Genomic DNA, 20,398 nt, shown 5'->3' with positions numbered 1-20,398 from the left:
ATTTTGATTGATATTTTAGGAATCAGTGCGACAGTAGCTTTCGATCAAGACCAGATTCAGTAAATTCTGAGCTCTGGAAGATAACTTTTCGATTGCCATAAATCCTACGGTAGCTGCCGTAAAATAAGTCTGAGTAAAGCTTCAGTGAAGCGGAACAAAGCTGCAAAATCGGTCGCTTCCATTCCACGTTTACATTCTATAGTGAAATACTGCTGCCAACATGATCTTCGGCCGTCTATGCTTCAAGGTTATCACTGTGACGTCAAATCAGCAATAATGGGTCGAAATTTTGACTTCTGCTAGTACCGGTACTCAAGTTTGTTTTTCAGGCTCAGTAACATACCAACGGAGCTCATTTGTGTACGATTACAAGCATCGATCTGCACAAAAACATCATTATTCGTCACCGTTGAGTCCTCGTCATCTCCCGATGCAATTTTAAGTTTGTAAAACTTGAATAAATACGTATATATTGGTGTGAAGTCGGTGTTGTCGCGGTACATGTACTGCCTTGGTGGCTCTAGTAGATCCGTATATCAACATAACGCGCGATGAGTCGCTAAAGATTGGTGATAATGATGTAAAATGTCTTTAGGTATTGGCTTCTGTTGAAAATCATTACCGTCGTGGTAATATATAACAAATAAAGTTATTATTCCGTACAGGTAATTGAGCGAAATTGCCTCTCAGTAGCAAGTCCTGAATTTTGAATTCATTACCGCACAATGCCCCGACTGGCATGAACGCAAAATGGCACGTCAGATATTCGAGACAAAAATACGCTCTCTCGATTTAGCGAACATATGGGGATACGCGGCGTTTTGAAGACAACTCGTAGCCAACATATGGGGATCGCGGCGTCGAAAGAGTTGGAAACGAATGATTTGTCATTTCTCGACTGCCTACCAACTCGCAGTATCGTATGCGGAGATTTCAACGCCCACCATTGGTCGTGGAGTCATACAAACAACCAGCGCGGTAGCCGTCTTTAAGAAGCTATTGACAGAAACAACATCGTTGCAGTAAACACCTCTCAACCAACCAGGATCAATCTGTCCGTAAACGCCGAGCATCGATGGTCACTCATCGATATGACGCTTGCTTCGCCAAGTATCGCCCACAATTGCCGCACTACGCTCTCACAACACCTTTTAGGAAGCGACCACTTCGTAGTTCTCACCGATTGTAATGTAGGTCTGAACCGAAGTGAAACCAGACCAACAAAGTGGTGCCTGCAACGAGCAAACTGGTTGGAATTCTCTAAATCGGCGGACAACATGATCGGTGAATCTAGGTCGGGTGATGTGGAACAACTTAACAGTGAGATTACAAATTGTCTGAAAATGGCAGCTAAAATTTCAATACCTCGATCGCGCGCTTCTACTAAGATACCAGCAGTCCCATGGTGGAACGAAGGCTGCGCCCGCGCAGTACGCCGCAAGGAAGCCGCCTTTCAAAAAATGAAGAGAACGTTTGCCATGACGGAGGTGTTAAATTTCAAGAAAATGCGATCAGAATGCCGCAAAGTAACATTATCAGCTAAACGAAATTGCTGGGAGGATTTCTGTGATTCAGTAAACCAGAAAACGAGCTCTTCTAGGATTTGGAAAACAATTGCAGCCATGTCCGGTTCCACGTCACATCGAACCATGCCGACGATACACTCCGGGGACAACAGTTACCATGACGACAAATCTAAAGCACAAATTTTCTCATCAGTGTTGTGTTAAGATTGTTCCTAAACAATAGCTCAAAGTACTCATACTTCGATATATTGTTCGATGTGTGCAGTAGAAACCAATATTGGTTTTTGGCCAAAGTCACCTGGGAGTGCTAAAGTCACCCCGTGTCACGGTATTCCATTTCTCGTATGACAATGTCGGCGGTCCAGGGAGCTGTTGGTGGGGAAGGTTCATACACAAGTCATCTAACTGAGGAGGAAAGAGCTGTTGGAAACCAAGCATGGCATCTTCTGACAATGTTTATCTCTGACAGAGCAGAACGTGATCCCGACCTGTCGCAGGATAAAAAAGGAACTGTACTGGAAACAGTTCAGTTATGTAACAAGAGCTCAGAAAGTACTGTGATGAGCGAAAGTGATGCTGCTTTATGGGAGGAGGTATCATTGACCTTGCGTGTTATGGGAGATCAGTTGAATGAAGACAACGACCTTAACAACCTTAGAGAGAGAGTCTTTATTTTCATCGAACCAAGATACATAACAAACGGCAGTGATGGTGGTACAGAAAATATGCGTGCACAGTATTTGGTATTAGATAGGAATGATCGATAAGACCGTGAAGGTCATCTAGTCTGATCACACCAGCATCAACAGGTACACTTGACTCAGAACAGTCTGGCTGTAAAAAAATGTTTAGTTAAGAAAGGAAAATAGAAAAAAATTAGCAATGGTAGCAAATGATCAATGAAGCAATGTCAGGGCGAGGTAGGGCAACAGTGTTAGTGTAACGACAAGATGTGATCAAGTAGGGCTTTTTTGAATCTATTATAAGGCAATTCACGGATATGTGATGGTAATGCATTCCATATGATAGGTCCCGAGTAGTCGATAGATCTCTTAGTTAGGTTGCTATTGGGTTGGGGTAAGTAGACGTTTCCTTTAGACGAAGATCTCGTGTAATGGGAATGGACATGTTTAGCAGGTATGAAAAAGTCATCAAACACAGGAGGCAGACTATTGGAAAAATATTTGTGAACAACTTTTGATACTTCGAAGCGATATAGTTCATCAACTCGCAAAATTCGATGCTTACGGTAGTAAGGCGATAAATTGGTACGTAAAGGTACAGATGAGATCAGCCGTATCGCACGGTTTTGCAGGGTTCGAATTCTGCACAAAAATGTTGTACATGCATTTCCCCATACTACGATTCCATATTGCAGATGCGAGTGGAAAAGAGAGAAGTAGTTGGTTCGTAGTACTGATCTGGAAACCAAAGATTGGAGACGGGTCATTATTCCCACACACCGAGCTAGTTTTGATATTGTGCATTCAATATGCTGCTTCCAAGACAATTTGGAATCAATGGTGACGCCGAGATATTTTGCTAAGTCACATATTGAGATTTGTTTATGATTGATGTTCACAGTGAAATTATGACTGGCATTATTTAAAACGAGCATCTCGGTCTTATCTGCATTCAAACTTAGTTTGTTTGCTTGCAGCCATCTCGACACTTTTGGGAGTTCCCTATTCACAGATGCATGCAAATCATCGACAGTGTTGGAGGTTATGAAGAGGAGAGTATCATCAGCAAATAGCGTTGTGCGGAATAAAGATGCATTAACAATGTCGTTAATATAAATGAGGAAAAAAGTCGGTCCAAGGACTGAGCCTTGTGGCACTCCACAAGTTATATCTCTGGTGGTCGTTCTTAATGTCCCCAGTTTAACAAATTGTTTGCCTTATTGATAGAGTTCTCGTTCAATCCACCAAGGAAATCTTCATGAACGTTTGTAAACAGATATTTGCCGATCAAAATTTCAACTGGGGCAGAGTAGCTGCTGTATTCTACTTTGCATACAGACTTTCATAACAAAGGCTGTATGCACAACCATGGATGGAGGCATAGATTGGATTAAAGATATTATGAGTTGGGCGATGGACTTCTTATATCAGTATGTTCTTTGGTGGATTGTCCAAAGGAGAGGTTGGGGAATGATCAAAGAATACTTCGGAACACCGACGGCGCATATGGTTTCTCTGTCTGCCGCAACAATACTTACTGTTTTGTATGTATGGTGGAAGCAGCAATGACAAGCGACATAAATGGAAATTACATATGTTATGAAGTTCTGTACTCCTAAGCGTCTCTGTGTCTCTAGTAATCATAATCACTCCGCAACATTCCATTCTAATCAGTAAGAGTTCATGAGAAGCAATGATATGATTCCAGGATTCGAAAGTGGTAACGAACTTGCAATCAACATGCCTTTCAGCCTCGCCGAACTGCGTTCTGCGGTTCATAGCCTTGGGGATTCGTGCCCGGGAGAGGATTCGATATGCTACGCCATGCTGAAGAACTTGTCTCGGTTTGCTACGTAGCGGCGACTGAACCTGTTCATTAAATCCTGGATAGAAGGTCAGATTCCTCGTGATTGGAAACACTCTATCGTTATTCCAATACCGAAGCCTGGAAAGGATACGCCTAATCCAACATCTTACCGTCCAACATCGCTTACGAGCCATCTGTCGAAAGTGTTCGAAGTAATGATTGCCCGCAGACTGCGTTGGTTCCTAGAATCACGAAGTCTTCTCCATCATTCTCAATCTGGTTTCCGGGAAGGACGTAGCACCCTCGATCACATTATGCGAATGCATGATACGGCTTACAAAGCGATAAATAACCAGCGTTCAACAGTGGCCGTGTTTTTGGATTTCGAGCGCGCGTATGACATGGTGTGGCGTAGCGGATTATTGCACAAGCTTTCGCAACTTGACATTAGAGGTAGAATGTTGAAGTGGATAGCAAACTTTCTCACCGGCCGAACCTTCCAGGTTAGAGTAGGGGTCTCATTATCGGACACCAGCCACCTAGAAAACGGAATTCCACAAGGGGTTCTTAGTCCTTTGCTTTTCACTGTCATGCTCAACGACTTGCCACCTTTGATACCCAGTCAGATTGGCATCTACGCAGACGATTCTGCAATCTGGGAAAGTGCACTCTCAATACCCTCTCTTGTATCATCCCTTCAGACCTCTCTCGATACAGTCCAGAAACGGTGTGATCAATGGGGGTTTACTCTCTCAAAAAGCAAATCGGTTGCATTGGTTATGAGTAAGAAACGTAATATTCCAGAAATATCGTTTACAATCGAAAATCACAGAATTGAGCTCGTTAACAGTTTTGAATACTTGGGGGTTACATTCGACAAGACTTTGTCATACAAGGATCACATAACAAACATCGTCAAGAATTGCTGTCAACGATTAAACATACTCCGTGCATTGACGAGCACTAATTGGGGTGCGAATAGGAGATCTCTCCTCCGCCTGTACAGGTCAGTTATACGATCCGTTATAGATTATAGGATGCCAGCGTATTTTTTTGCACCAAAGTACCACATCAACAAAATTGAAGTCGTCCAGAACCAGGCTTTACGTCTCTGTTGCGGTGCCATGCGCAGTACGCCCATTTGTGTGCTTGAGGCCTCTTGTAATGAGCTTCCTCTCCATTTGAGGCATAAGTATCCTTGTAGCGTACACCGTTGTCATCTTCTTGGACTCCCACCCGACGTTAGGACTATTAGAGGATTTATGGGAAGAAATATACAGTCTTACTAAGCCTAATTTCGTCACGTTCAATATAGCTTCCAAGTCTCCAATTTTGGCGGAATTCAGTGTTCGCCAGAACTACCCTACTTTTCGAGAGCCGTGGTCGGTTAGCCCACTAAACGTCCACACACAACTGTGTGGCATGATATCCAGACTGGATACCCCACACAAAGTAACATCAATCTTCAAAGACTTTCTTTTCGAAGTCTGCGACCAATATATTGAAGTATACACAGACGGCTCAAAAACGTCCACGGCCACCGGTTACGGTGTTTACATACCCCAGCAGCTAATGAAATATTCGCAAACTTGCTCACCATTGCACTCGGTAATTACTAGGGATGGTGTGAACGTGAGTGAGGTTCACGTTCGCGTTCTGTGCGTGAACCTCGGAAATTTAGAGTTGGTAGGTTCTGCACTGTGAACCTTTTTCATATATTACAATTTTCACTTCATTATAAAAGATCTTTGGTTCAAATTTATTGCATTTTAACTGCGGGCCACTCTATGCATGGCGTTGGCAGCATTAAAAATCTACACTAAACGAGCATGCACCTTGACAATCTCAAAAGTTTTACTTGCTTTGTTACAAAAGTTTGCTCGAAATATCCAGCTTTCTGTTTGTGAGTATTTAGTGACTCTCTGCTGTGAGCTTGACCCGCAATCACACAACATCACGAGCGAAATACGTGGTCAGAGAATCAGGGTTGTAACTAAGTCACATGGTTCCGAGTCACGAGTCAATCATACTTTTGTGGTTTTGACTCGAGTCGAGTCGAGTCATTTTCAATTCATCACAGACTCGAGTCCGAGTCCAAGTCACCGTTTAAAGGGTCAAGTCCGAGTCATGGTGTTATGACTCGAGTCGAGTCCAAGTCACAGTATTGAAGTCATGTTCAACTCATGTTTTCAATCCTGCTTGGGTGATATCGAATTCCCTGTTTGCGAAACATGCTCATTTTGTCCCTATCAGAGTCTTGGCACGTGTTTATTTAGGCAGATAACGGACAGGTCCTGGCCTCATTTACCGATGCTAAAGATAACTTTACTAATCTTAGAACTTGAAATCAAATATCTCTCTTGTCAGTCTGATACATCACCAATACAAGCATCCAGTTTTTATTATGAACACATCGACGATAGCTCACGAATAGCTGATAGAGAACCAACGAATTCACGTCTACATACTATCAGATAGAGAACCAACAAATTCACGTCAAGATACTAGTTGGTAGAGAATCAATAGATGCATGTTTATGTAGAGGTATTTACAACAGGCCAGCATGCTGTAAAAGCGTGCATGCAACTATGTGCATTGTGCAGTGACAACAGAACAGAAACCTTTTGATTATACTAAAGGTTTTCCCAATTGCATTACAGACTACTTCGCAGTTGCAGCATTGGAGAAATAATTGTACAATGGGGCTGTTCAAAAACATTTTTTCAAATTTTCCGGCTACTTCTTAAAATTGCTAGATTGCATAAAAAATCAAATTTGGCTCAATTCCAACCAGTAGAAAGCAATGCTATGAAAGAAAATTTTAGACTAATTACAAATAGAGATTTCGAATTTTACCGGCTATCTCATGATATTGTTACATTGTGTAAAAATATGATTCATAGCAAATTTAACTCAATTCCAACTAGAAGAAGTGAAGTTATTACAGTAGAATGTTTTGGATATGAAAAAATAGTCGGCTTACTACTATGTAATTATATTATATGAAAGAATTTCTCACTAAGATACTCCATTTATTTTCAAATCCAAAATATTCTCCTCTCACATCATTGATTCCACTTTTTTCAAATTAAGCCAGATTCAGTGTTCCATTTATGCAACATAACAATTTTATCATGTAACCACCCAGTAAAATAAAAAAGAAGTTATTTTAGAGCAGCCATATTGTACAAACATCACACAACATTTGCCATTCATTATTACTCACGTGCACAATGTACATACCTAACAAAACGTCGAATGGACGAGGGGCATTGTGTGTTATCACAGACAGCAGGTCAAATCAATGAGTTACACCTCAAAAATACTAATGCGGAAAGGAGATCCACAAATATGTTAAAGCGGCATGGCCGTAGAATGAATCCACATCTACTGAATACACGTTCCACTAGTGCACTAGACGCAGGAATTGACAAGCATTTTTGAACCACACTGAAGAGCATTGAATACTCATTCTTTCTAGTCGCCCAAAAATGCAAAGAATCATCGCCTTCAAATCTACACCTGAGCTTATCAGTCTCTTCACCATCTGAGTCATTTCATTGGCTCTAATTGAACTTTGATTCAATTGTTTGCTTGCATAATTGAAAAGTCTTGAGTACTTTAATTGCGGAGGATCTATTACCTCTTCATCACTGGACGATTTTGTACAATGCATTGCTACTATGTATCATTTTCTGTTGTTTTTACGGCGGCATATGTGATATCAGACAAGTGCAACGAAAGCAGTGGTGACAAATAGAGATGTCGGCAGAATTCGTCGGATGCGTTGATCTAGCCATTATGATTCGCAAATTTCTTCTTGTTCAAGTCATATAAAATAAGCCGAGTCAATGACTTGGGTCGAGTCATGCGTAATGACTCGAGTACAAGTCGAGTCAATCCAAATATTGACTCGAGTCGAGTCGAGTCATTTTCCCATTTCAAGAAAATGACTCGAGTCAAGTCGAGTCATAAAAAAATCGTGACTCGAGTCTGACTCGAGTCGAGTCATGACTCGAGTCATTACAACCCTGCAGAGAATGATGCTTATTCAACCAAATAATGAGATTGATATCGTTTTCTGATGTAAGAAATCTAGCAGGCGTACGGGGCCGACTTGGACAACTAGAAAATTTTCAGCTTTTCTGAATTAGATTAGAATTAGAATTAGAGCTCCACAGTCTTTTTCCAACTAGATTAGAATTAGAATTAGAGCTACACAGTTTTTCCGAATTGGATTAGAATTAGAATTAGAGCTACACAGCTTTTTTCAAATTAGATTAGAATTAGAATTGGAGCTACTAAGCTTTTTCCAAATTAGATTAGAATTAGAATTAGAGCTACTTAGTTCGCAAAAACTTGCAAATTGAATGAAATTGTATATGGGAAATGAATAGGCCTACATCAAAATGCAGTTCATATCAAATCACAGTGCGTGGTGCAAAAGGTCGGGAGGCAATAAGCACCACATCTTTTTGTTTAATAAACAACAAAAACAGTGCATTCCCATAACCATGAGAATGGTTGACTTCTGTACACCAAGCTTGGCGCGATTTTTACGATACTTTAATAAAAGATTACTTATTCTATGGTAACCGTGGGCATCGCCCATGTTATAGTCAGAATGGCGATGTACTAATAACGTAAAGTTTTAAAAACTAGAATGTTGTTCGCAGACTACAAGCTACTCTAGCAGGCTATTATTCGTCATAATATCTATACTATGACTGCACGGTGTAAGTAAGGCGATGGCGGCTTGGCACTGGATTTCCCTGCGCAAGAGGATATTCTTGTTAACTCACTGCAATAGTGCAATATGCTTCGGACAAAGAGGCATTTTCAGAAAAACAATAATTAGATTAGAACTAGAATTAGAGAATACGGACATTTCACAAATCAGATTAGAATTAGAGCATAAGAACATTTCACAAATTAGATTAGAATTAGAATTAGAGCATGGAAACATTTCACAAATTAGATTAGAATTAGATTACTGGCATTTCGCTCTAATTTAGTGAAATTAGACAACTAGAATTATCTAGTTGTCCAAGTCTGGTACGGGGTGAATCTTGACTTCATATCTTTACTGCATCATTAAAACCAAATCCGTGCGATTGAGGTGTTGGCTACTGCTGTAGAACTTGTTAATGGATTAATATCGGTAGCAAGTCTAGAAACCCGTTTTACACTTTGCTCGGTATCAATAGCAATACTCAGACGCCGAATACATTGTTCCGTCTGGCCTAGACCGTTAAGGCGTAAGCTTATATTCACTGATAGGTCCTCGTAGAAATTGTTGGCAAAGCGGCGTAAGATATTGATTTTGTGGGAGTATTTTATCCTTTGATTGCCTCAGTTGATACATTTAGCGACGTTTAAAACGCCAATTTGTACTTATGCATTGTGGCATTATGTGGCCCGAGTCGTCGCTAGGTATCGTGTACAATAATATTATAGGGTATCACTTCATTGAAGATAGGGCTGTAATTAGCAATATGACGTCGCGTGACGTCATGAGGTTCACGTTCGCGTTCACACAGAACCTTTCAAAAAGGTTCGTGTGAACCTTTCAGAGGTTCACACCATCCCTAGTAATTACTGTTGAATTGGACGCGATTATGTATGCACTTTCATGGATAGTAGAGAACGGTTTGAGCACAGACAAGTTCGTCATACTTAATGATTGCCTCAGCGCAATACAGACCATTGGCGAACCGCTAAACATGCCTAGTCATATCTTTAATGCAATGTATCCTTATCTTGAACAGATCAAACGGGCAGGCATCGACGTAGCCATCATCTGGATACCCAGTCACAGCGGCATTCACGGAAATGAAATTGCGGTGAATTAGTGCGGACCGCAGCTTCTCAACCTCCACCTCTTTGGTCACCCACGATCCAGTTTTCAGATGCGAAAAGCGAGATTCGGAAGTCCATCCGATCCCGATGGGACACGGAATACAGAAACAATGAAAAAGGATGTCACTATCGAGTTTTTCAAACTTCGATATTCGACCGAATATCGTCAGACGGAATATCGCGCCGACATGAAAATATTTTGCTTCGCCTTCGTTCCAGGCATCGCTGGCTATATGTGCATTTGTTTAAAATTGGGTGTATTGACTCTCCTTTATGTGATTTCTGTTTCGTACCAGACACCGTCAAACATTTTCTTTTATCATGTTGTAAATACGCTCACCATAGACGTACGGTTAAACAGTATTGTGAGGGACTACATCTTGCGTTCAGTACTTATAGCCTTTTAGCTAACCCGCTACTTTTTACGGCTGTCATCGAATTCGTGGATTCTTGTAATACATTGCTATGATTTTTCAACCTTTCATGTGTATTTATCCTGAATTGACTATTCTTTACGATTAACTTTGCACGTGGTGCACCAGACCTTAATCGGTGATATGCATTTTTTTACCATCTATAATAATAATAATCAAGTGATCCGTGCAATGACGTCCTTGTTGGTCGTGAGGTGGCGGTAAAGTCTCGTGAACTTATTCTTCAGAGATGACCATTTAGCCCTGTGTCTCCCAAACTTTTTTGAGCTACCGCCCTCCTGGACAACGAATGAAGTGCCACCACCGCCTCCCCAACACCTCCCTCACCACGCCTGATCATAAAACGAAAGTTGTTCTGCAGTTAATACAGCTAATAATGAGACGAATGAAGCTGGTGTATCATTGTCATCTTCTCGTCATATTGGGTTTGAGTTTTGATAGGAACAATATCAGTCTAAAATCTCCAGAGTTCAATTCATGTAGACCTACTGGCAAGTCGGTTTCTGATGTGAGTCGGAAACTTGATCACGGCGCTGAGAACACCTACCAAATATGAGCGGGGAAGGGCAACGACGAAAAAGCCAACCCGACTTCTGTGAGAGTGTTTATTGCTTTTTTAATTGTGTATCCAGAACGATTGATTGGAGATATTGAACTTTTGGTTGAACTCAAAATTGTTCTACACTACAATTAGTGCTACCATATTTTGAGGATCTGAAAAATGGAAGCTTTTTCAAAATGTTCAGACTTACAATGCTGAAGTAAAATCCGGGAAAATGGTAAATTTTTTTCGAGTTAGTGGCTGGTTGACTAAAAAAATGTCATTTTTTTGGTTCAGGTCCCAATAAATCCACCAGACCGTTACTCGAGCGCTGATTTCCTATATCTCAGACCAAATTTTTTTTTAAATAGGACGAATTCTCGAAAAGAGGACATTTCGGCGTCCTCCGAGGACACTTTCAAAAACGTCAAAAAAGAGTACGGATCCCCTTAAAAGATGACGTATGGTAACCCTAACTACATCGAAGTCAGCTGATAAAACATTTCATGCCCATGTTCCCATGTTTCTATGTGTCGGAGGTTTATCTGGGCTCCTCATCGCCGATCCCGCTGTATACACAGCGCCTTGAAAAGCCCAGAGGAAGAGAGAGCCGAACTCTGGAAAGATGGCAGCAAATGACAAGAAAAAGACCGCAAAGGCAATTGATGTTGATGCAATTTCCGTTCTGGGCGCAAATGAGCCAAGTTATTGAAAGCGCCAATTATCAGAATACAACAAACAAACCATCCTCGTGTAATTTTGTGAAATGATTGATTCATGTTTACCATCAAAATCAGGTATTCGAGCTTGACCGGTAGCTCAATGCAAGTTTGAGAATTGGAACAGTTGTGGTGTCGCAAAATTCCGGTGAATTGTCACTGACTTGTCGCCGAATACGGACAGTGCCATGTTCACCTTTATCATTACTAAGAACGGATATATTATACCCTTAAATTTTGGGAAATACGACCGTCAAGTAGAAGTGATGTCGTTTCTCGCAACCAGAACGCCGTGTCGAAGTTATTTCTCGATTTGAACACCGTTTTTGTCACTCATATAAGGAACAGGAATGGAATTCTAGAATATTGAATCCTCTCAGCTCCGCAAATGCGTCACTTGAATTGAATTCCTTCGCCCTTTGCAATAAAATGAACTCAGTTCAAGCAACAACTTGCCTGGTTTGAAAAGACAATGACTAGTAGTTTAATACAGCGAATTTTTGTCAATCGCTTCTTTAGAAATACTTGCAAACTATAATTATGTATAGTAGATAGACTTCAATGGAAGAATGCACCCATTCCCTAATGATGATCGAAGGCTTTTGCGTAGCGTACTAAATAGGTAAGCGATAGCCTACATATGGTTCACCTATTCTTCGATGTCGTTGGACAAAGAATTGGAATATCAGTTAAACAACCATAACTCTAAAAGCATTGAAGCGATCTTTCAGATTTACATTGTACAATGCTTGTTCTAGCTACGCCAAAGTGGGTGTTTGATTGATTAACAATTATTGCAAGCCGTTTCAACTCCTTATTACAGGGGCGGGCAACTTCTCCTGTCGGCGGGCTGGGTATAGGAAAATTAAGTACTTGGCGGGTCAAATTCCTAAATCGATACATTAATCGCGTATTTATTACTGCGGAGCATGGACCGGAGCCGGATTGGATATCCGGCCGGATTTTTACAATTTTGGCCGGACCAGATCGGAGCCGGATCACTACTTTTTTGATCCGGCCAGAATCTTTATGGATAAGAATGACTTTTATAACTATATAACTACCAACCAACCACACGTAAGTAACCTCCAAGTCAGTGTGAACATAAACGAGGCATATTTATCAATTCAAGGAACCTCCGTACCGAGTAGGGCCGGATTTCTGGCCGGACATTTTCATTTTTGGACGGACCGGATTGGAGCCGGATCAGTACTTTTCCTGATACGGCCAGAGCCGGACCAGAGAATTGAACAACTGGATCGGAGCCGGACCAGAGAATTTGTCGATCCGCTCCGCACTAGTATTTATCACCCTATAATAAGGAATAACTCGTATATCATGTAATTTCAAGTTGAAAACATAAGGCCCAAAACAGTATTTAATGAATTTTAACGTAATATACTCCAAGCGGTTGAAGTCAATGAGATGTGTGGTCGATCAAAGTTTTCGACAAGTTCTTCGAGCTGTGGTTGCATGTCGGGCGTAGAAACCCTTGGTAGAGACTGCACGTGAGCATCAGTGAAATTGGGACGCAGCTTTGTCTGTTCATTTTCACGGTCGAAAATGTTTTCTCGCAAATGTATGTATGTAGGTAGACCAAAACAGACCAAGTTGTTTCATGGCCATCTTTCTCCGGCCGCGGGCTACATTATCATGCCTTATTACTATATTTTTCATTAATACACCGAATCCATCGTAAATGGCTATAATTATCGCGATGCCGAATCTGTATATGATTTTAAAACGAGGCCTGGTAATTTGAGCCAGCATGCAGCCCAATAGGATCGGTTTTCATACTTTCGCTCTTCTACAAAGTTGCGTATTTTAGTTGTGACTGTTCATTGCAAATAAAACAAGGTGGTGAAGTCCTGCCGTTATCAGTTTAGGACTAACGTGACGTGAAACCAAAGGGGAGGACACTAAGGTGTGCTACAGTACAGAGGTACACACACCATTTGATTCCATCCCACCACTAAAAACACATCATGACCAGCGAACACCAGACGTGTAGCGAACTGGGTTTATGTATTCACACCCAGAAGGTGGTACACAAAAACAGAAGCCAACTCATATTTATATCAGGTTATAAATCCTACGTGCCTACGTGCATAGTATGTTACGTTCCTACGTCCTTGCGTGTCAGTATCATTTGGATTAAAATTTTGTGTTTGATTCATACCGTAGTGTAAGTCTCAGGTACGTACTGGCTCCGTGTACCATGGATGGTGAACGGGTGCGAGTACACACTTATTTTTTCGCCAAGAGCGCATATGGTGTCGACTGACTTTACCGGCTACGCCTTTTTGCTGCGTTGAATCCCACTGCCATTCCTAATCACGGGAATAACATATACTGATGTAAACGAGTGTAAAAATATTTTTAAAAACGCTGAGTGACGTTATTCCAGTGTCGACACGACACACAACTGGAATATGATTCTTAAGCGAGAGCGTGCTCAACAGCCCAAGTCATCGCATTGCCTACATTACTGTAAATCCATGGGTGGAAATTGAGTGTATTTATTCAATTCCCACAATAGGACGGCGTGCAAATTAGGTGTGCATCACTTTCAAGTACCAAATTTTGCTTTCACACCCATTTCAGCGGGTGAAAATGTGAAAGTGCAGTCACACTTTAAGAGTGCCATTTATCTGATTTAAACCCTATCTTAGGGTGAAAATGGGCTACACACGATTTTCGTTTGCAGTGCATGCGACGAGAGACCAGCAATACGATTTTAGCCATTCATCAATGACCAGTATTATGTTCCTTCTGGTGAATAGTTATAAGTCAAATCCGCACTCATAGAGACGACAAGCTCTAATAGAAACGCAAGCAGAGAGCGCGAATGTGTCATGAGACATAGCCTTTTCCATGATTCGTCATCTTTCATCTTGTGCCAGTTTATATCCAATTTCTGACGCCCATTACTATATAAAATTACCAATCACATTCAACTGAGATGTCAATTTGGTAATTCTTTTTGCCGACGATTCTCCTGTTCGGCATAAAAGCGTCCTTGCCCCGCCCATGTAATTCATTGTCAACCACGATTTATAAAACACACTTCCTAATTCTCAGCGTCAACGAGTTTTAGTACTGGTTTGGCGATAGTGCATGGCTATCAGTTCATCAAAACACGGAAGCTATGCAGGCAATGTGCTGATGTTATTGGACTGGGTTGGGCGTCGACTCACGAGTTTAAATATTGAGGACACAAGTATTATCGTCGCTTGTGTTATATAAATACAGAACTTAATGGTCGTGTTTGGCTTGGCTGTTGTTATTTTTTACAGGGAAACCAATGAACGTAAAGACCATCTCAGCATTTCTAAGGGCGTTCGCAGCAGGTCACCACTGCCGGTAAACAGCTGGTTAGAATGTTTGAGATGGGATAACCGCGATCGATCCACGCATTGACAAATATATCCTATGACACTTCTCATAAATTCGAAAATAATTGACGTAATAATATTTTCTGACGGTCGCGCATATGTGATCCGTATTGGCGGCGTGTGTCGAATAGCAATCCGAATACAGTAACATACAACAAAGTGGGTCGTGCTAAAAGTCAGTCACACATGAATAATGATTACAGCCCGTGCGATAACCGACTTCTGAGACGATACCGAAAACTTGCATCTTGACCGATAACCTCGACATATTCGGCCGATATTCAAAAGATGTGGCACCGCATTTTCAAACCTTCAGGGCATTTATTTGAACTGATTTCAAGTCATTGCTATGATTGAGCATGAAATAACCTAAAAAAACTGCATCTGAACACCAGTATACTATAAAAATTACATCAATAGTCTAGCGCAGTGGTGGGCAACCTTTTGCTATTCACGGCCGCATTTCGATTACTTATGTAGCCTACGGCGGCATTCCAGTGCATAAGCCGTAATCAACTAACTGGGCGTCAAATACCCTTGTTAAACTGTCCATTTCCGTTGAATTCCGGACTAATCTACTTACTCATATCGGCAAACTATACACACCGAAATCGCGAGTTGCCATGTTTTGGATAATTTCTAGGAACATTATGGTCGCGCAAAGCGCGAAAATTTATTCAGATTCACAAATGAATTTTGTCATTATTATTAGTATATTTTCATATTGCAACAAGTATTTATCCTTTATCACCCCATGTGATCAGATTCACTGGTGGAGTTGATGGAGGTATAGCGTCTTCGGAAATTTAGGACAAGTTGCACATGATGATGCATCTTAGGGTGAACTGATTATTACTGGTCACTTTGTTGCATGCTATTATTTTTTGACCTCCCATAAGGATTGTCGGTAGCGTATAGTCGAAATATATTGGAATCGCCTGAACCAGTGGTTCCCAACCTTTTTGGATGTCGGGACCGCATTTCAAGCTTCAGAGTACGAATGGAGCCGCATGAAGACACTCGAGTATATGCTACTTGTAACGAAAATTTAAATGTAGATAGCCTACTACTGCTCTCATGCCTTGAACGGCTTTAGACGAAACTAATATCCCTCATTTTAGCATTCATATAGAGAAATTGCCTATAGCTATTCATAGAAACAAACAATAACTGTTGTCTATTATATTTTGTGGCATATTTAGAGGTCAATCAGAGCCGCAAGAAGGCTACTTCGGAGTCGCATGTGATTCTGAGAGCCACGGTTGGGAATCCAAGGCCTAAACATACCAGAAACAAATTTCTTTCGTGAGAAGCACACTATTCCGAGTTGGTATTTCTAAATGGGGCACATCATTTTTGTCTACTGTTCGCGTCTGTACTGTGGGGCTCAGATTGCAAAGGGCGCTACTATGAAGTAGAGGATTGAGTCGTGCGCAGCGCGAAGAAAATTTCAAGATTATTTAAAATTCAATTAATCAAAAATTCAATTTGCCTGTTGTCGACGGCCGCCAACACATGCTAATTAAATTACGTGTCACGGCCGTACAAATTTCCTTCTACGGCCGCAGGTTGCCCACCCCTGGTCTAGCGGTAGCAGATTATACTTCGCTGACCCCCTACTACCATGTTGTGAAGTCACAAAAATTACACATTTGATATTCCTTTCATGTCCAACACCGTTATTTCTTTGGAACTGCAATAAAGACTCAATATTATCGTCGAACCGATAATAATAATTCAGGCTCTAGCCATTATCGAGAATATAGGCCTGGTTAAAAGTTACCAATGTATAATCGAATCGCCTTATTGCATACTATAAACACCAATAACAACTACCAAATTTGTACTGGGTTTTCCTGAAGTTAGATCAGATCAATGGACTGCACACTGCACAGTGCGAAGTTGTAGTCCAGGGGAAAAAATGACATATTCTCGAAGTCCGTCCTAGTGAGGCTAACCGTATTTGATGCGCGGATTTTTCAAGAAAGAGTGTTCATGGTTCAACCTCTATGAGGCAGTATTAGACAGAGATATATGAATTACCACTAAAAGGGGTTAGCGCTCGTGTGAGATACTTCGGTTGATCTGAAGTACCATTTAAAACACCAACGAGGTGGTGTACAATACATGTACAACTTTACAACCGCGCAATATTTCCTTGAAGTGCTAAAACCCAGCATAAATTCATATCATGAAATTTCTGATTGAAATAGTCTTTTTTTCGATATTTTTACGATGAGATCTCGGTGCATCAACAGCGAAGATGGCCAGTTTTATGACTGAGAAAGAACACAATGCTGTCGACACACATGGTACTAAAACTAGATTATGAACTTCTCGTCGTAGACGTATGCACAGTTGCACACAATTGTTTGAATAGGTTACAAATTTTATAGTCACATTGTAAGTTATCACGAAACGATTGAACGCAATGTATTGTATGCCTGTACTCTTAGAAATTGAATAGATCAGTGTCTATCGGATGACATTACCACCAAGACAGTAACGCTTATTAAAGCTGCGTTAATAATATTAACATCCACACATGCACAAATTGCACATGCACACATAGGTTTCCATGCAAGCCTCATTTGCAAAAATTATATGCATAACACAGCTATGGGTGTTTTGAGAATCGCAACGTTACCACAACATTAAAGCACAGACGGCTTGTGGCTCAGGTATACTCAGAGGAGAACATAAAATCGATCTAATAGAAGCAATGTCCCGTATTCGTACAGTGGTGTCACTGGCGAACCAGCTGTTTCCAGATAACCATTAAAACGCTAGCTATCGCGTCAAGCAGCACTTTATAGGAAGTAGTCATATCCTATATCTGCATCGCAGGGGAAAGCCTGATAAGCCCGAATTACAATTCAAAGTTCATTAGTGTTGGTGGTTGCACTGAAGTTTGTCTGTCATCTCAAATAATAGCGCACGGGTCATTCTTTGGCTTCCATGGATTGTGAGTCTTTGGCGCTCTGTATAGCAAATAATCCGAAGAACTTTGCGTGTTACAGAAGTCCAACAGCTCGGTACAGGACTGCGAGACCATAATACGTTCCCGTTTATTCGACTCGTACTGTAGCTGTTTTACATTCCTCTCAGCCTCGTGTATCTTTGCGGCCGACATGATGTTGTTTCAGCCGAGATGCTTGATCATAAATATTTCAATGGCTATACGGTACCCTCTCCTGTCAAATGAAGAATAATCGGTTAAAACATCATTTATCTCGCATGGCGATGGCGAAGATCAAAACACCCGCTTGCGCTATCTGTCACGTGCTATTGAGTTAAAACAACGCCCTTGTGAAAATTACACTGAACATCTCGACAGCTGTGCGACATTTATGACTGGACGTAAGAACGTACGCGATTTGGCCTAAATTCGCGATACGCGACAACACATACTGCGCAGCAGGTTGCTTAAACCTTACTGTATGAATAAGCTACCCTGATGGAATACACAGTACCGGAAACAGCTAATAGAAGCCTCGCGTGAAATTGGTGCCGACAGTATTTCCCTCTTGGCCGAAACGAATTGACGTCTGATGTTACGTGCGTGGCAAATAAACATTGTGTGACGGCGTAGCGATGAAATGGTTGTCATAAAACTCTGTTGCGTATCATACGGCTTGCCTTGGCTATTAACGCCAAACTTCTACAAATAACTGCATTTTAAAAATGTGCAACTAGAACTAGAACTACTCACTTTTCCAAATCCGCAACAAGAGCTAGAACTGCTGGAAAGCCGTCAACTAACTAGACTGGTAGCTCGTACAAGTCTGACTAACGCTCTAACTAACACTCTTACAGCATGACAGACGATACCACACTTCCACGCCCGTCGTATTCGATCAGACCATGTAGCGTACTACCTACTACTTACGTCAAATTTCGTGGGATCTGATCTATAGGCAATTACGCACTCTTGACATTTTCTCCGACCTGACTGTACGACGCATTATGCACTTGTGCTACATCAGCCAAACGCATGCACGAATGAAAGCACGCTGGCTGCTGAAATTTCAGAAAATGGGAAAGGTTTCGTTGCACAATGCACAGATGTATACACTACACAACTACACAAGTCTCTATTAGCCAGACAATTTTATGACAACAGACTGCATCTACCTCGAGTAACGTAAAACCTGTTCGGTGCGACGTAATCGTGGTAACCCGAGTTCCAGACGCTTACTCGACTATTTCAGGCCCGATGAAATGATGTGGTTTCGCACGGTCACACGGAAAAGTACTCCGTGTGGCTTCACGAGGCAATGCATCTATTGTTTAGACCTCGCCTTTATTGAGAGGTGGAATTACTCAGGCTCGGTCGTTTCCGGTTGTGAACTGGCAGGGTAAAAAGCTGGTTATCGATGAAATCCAGTTAAGTGACGCATTGCACCATAAGTGAGTGAAGACTAGTGATCGAGATTACTGGGCTCCAATTTGATATATCGATCTACACAGGCCACTTCATTTTCATCGTTTTTGTCAATTTTATTTCTGTATACTGTACAGTACATGCCTCTTATCTACATTTTGCAGGCAAGGAAATTGGTTGAATGAAAGACCAATGGTTCGACTTATCCCTTCATCCCAATCGCCTGGTGTGTTCAAATAATGAATTTGTAACTAATATACTGATCTGAACTGAAAGTGATCGTTCGTGAATAGTATTATACATCGAGATGATTAGGTGAAAAGCGGGTTTATATCTGCATTAAATCTGTGATTGATGTGGTCGTTTGGTATCCTTCTATTTATCATCCTTTTAGGTAACCTATTGTCGGTTTAGGTTGGGTGTTTGAACAACAGGCACATGTCGATTCTGGTGCTTGCTACTGTCTCTACGTTGAGTCACAACCTTGTGGCGTTTTAACGGTAAGAAATAGTAGGAAAAGGAGCGAACCGGGTAGCATAAAAAAATTTGGCCAGACAACTTCGTAGTCTGCGCTGAAACAACATAAGGTATATCTCGCCACTTTGCGTGTGCATTTCAGGTCTACCATTGGTATCGACGTCACAGATAACAGTAATTGTTGATCTCAGCGAAATAAAGTGGCCAGAATAATCTTGACGGAGGCATCGGGTGTTCGTTGTTCAATGTTCATTGATCATATATCGATCACAACATTCTTCTGCGGTTTGGATCATTGCTGCGCTGTACTCCATACAGTTTTAACAGCCTCGGATATTCATCAGCTATAAATAAGTCATTGAGCAGAGAGTATTTATACTTTCGGTGTAATATCACAATGACTTTCAAATCCACATACGAATAGCGAAATCTCATCTCAGCAAATCATACTTCAGATTAAGTTTGTTTTGTCACTGTCCTGAACTAAAATTCGCTGTCCATGTCAAATTGTCAGACCTCGCATCTGACGGTAATGTGCACCAAATACTGTTGATCGCCGCTGCCAATCGATAT

General features: G+C 41.2%; 1 pseudogene; it reads left to right on the top strand.

Annotated features, from left to right (window-relative positions):
• Positions 1–662: 662 nt before the first annotated feature.
• Positions 663–4,816, top strand: LOC145454216 (apoptosis regulator BAX-like; annotated as a pseudogene).
• The last annotated feature ends 15,582 nt before the right edge of the window (positions 4,817–20,398 follow it).

Source organism: Botryllus schlosseri, chromosome 13 (genome assembly GCF_051294905.1).
Source record: "Botryllus schlosseri isolate E-star chromosome 13, Bs_hap1, whole genome shotgun sequence".
Lineage (NCBI taxonomy): Eukaryota > Metazoa > Chordata > Ascidiacea > Stolidobranchia > Styelidae > Botryllus > Botryllus schlosseri.
This window is presented reverse-complemented; position numbering and strand designations above follow the sequence as displayed.